Genomic DNA, 978 nt, shown 5'->3' on the forward strand with positions numbered 1-978 from the left:
AGACATTGGCCAACTGAGCACTCATTGCGGCGACACTAGCTTGTTGGGTGGCTTGGGAAGATGCGTTTTGCATATTATCCAGCTTGTGATGTAGGGCAGTTAGCTGAGCAGTAAGCTGTTCAATAGAGTTCATCTCATGCTTAACACCACGATCGGCAAAACCTCTAGGATTCCCATATTGGGAAGTATGGATGGCTATCTCCTTAATCACCTCTAAAGCTCTAGGCACCTCCAGTTGCATAAATCTCTCACTGGCAGCTGAATCCAAAAGACACCTAGACTCATTACCCAGACCATTATAGAACTGCTGAACCAGGAACCAGTCCCCCAAACCATGGTGTGGGCACTCTCTTTGCAAGTCCTTGAATCTTTCCCAAACCTCGAACAAACTCTCATCTGCTTGTTGAGAGATACCTAATATCTGTCCCCTTAGACGAGCTGTCTTCTCAGGTGGGGAATATTTAACATAGAATGCAAGGGCCAAAGAATTCCAATCGGTGATTTTCATAGTTGCGCGGTTAAGACTATTAATCTATAGCTTTGCCTTCCCACTCAATGAAAATGGAAAGAGTATCTCCATAGTCTGCTCCGGTGTTAAATTCTTCTACTTAATGGTGGCACAATACTGAATGAAAGACTCAATATGGAGAATAGGATCTTCACCCTTTTCCCCACCGAATTGGTGTCTCTCGATCATGTTTATCAGCTGGGGTTCGATCTTGAAATTCTCGACCGCAATGGAAGGCATGATTGCCTTGGGGAGCATAGACAGACTTGGCACAAGTGGGGGTGGCGGTGGTGGTGCTTGGTCACCCATCTCTGAATCTGTATGGAATAGATTGTTAATCAGATAGTCGGATTCAGAGTCAGAATAGTCTCTCAACTGTTTAACGAATTTACACCGTCTACGAAAGGTCCGTTCAGGTTCAGGAACGAACGAGGTCAGATCGCTGGTATGGACAGTCCTGGGCATAAACA

General features: G+C 45.4%; 1 non-coding gene across 1 annotated transcript; it reads left to right on the forward strand.

Annotated features, from left to right (window-relative positions):
* The first annotated feature begins 329 nt into the window (after positions 1 to 329).
* On the forward strand, positions 330 to 436 carry LOC130464579 (small nucleolar RNA R71). Its single transcript, XR_008924969.1, has one exon. It is a non-coding gene; the product is annotated as a small nucleolar RNA R71 (small nucleolar RNA).
* Positions 437 to 978: the final 542 nt, after the last annotated feature.

This window comes from Spinacia oleracea, chromosome 6 (assembly GCF_020520425.1).
Source record: "Spinacia oleracea cultivar Varoflay chromosome 6, BTI_SOV_V1, whole genome shotgun sequence".
Taxonomy (NCBI): Eukaryota; Viridiplantae; Streptophyta; class Magnoliopsida; order Caryophyllales; family Amaranthaceae; genus Spinacia; species Spinacia oleracea.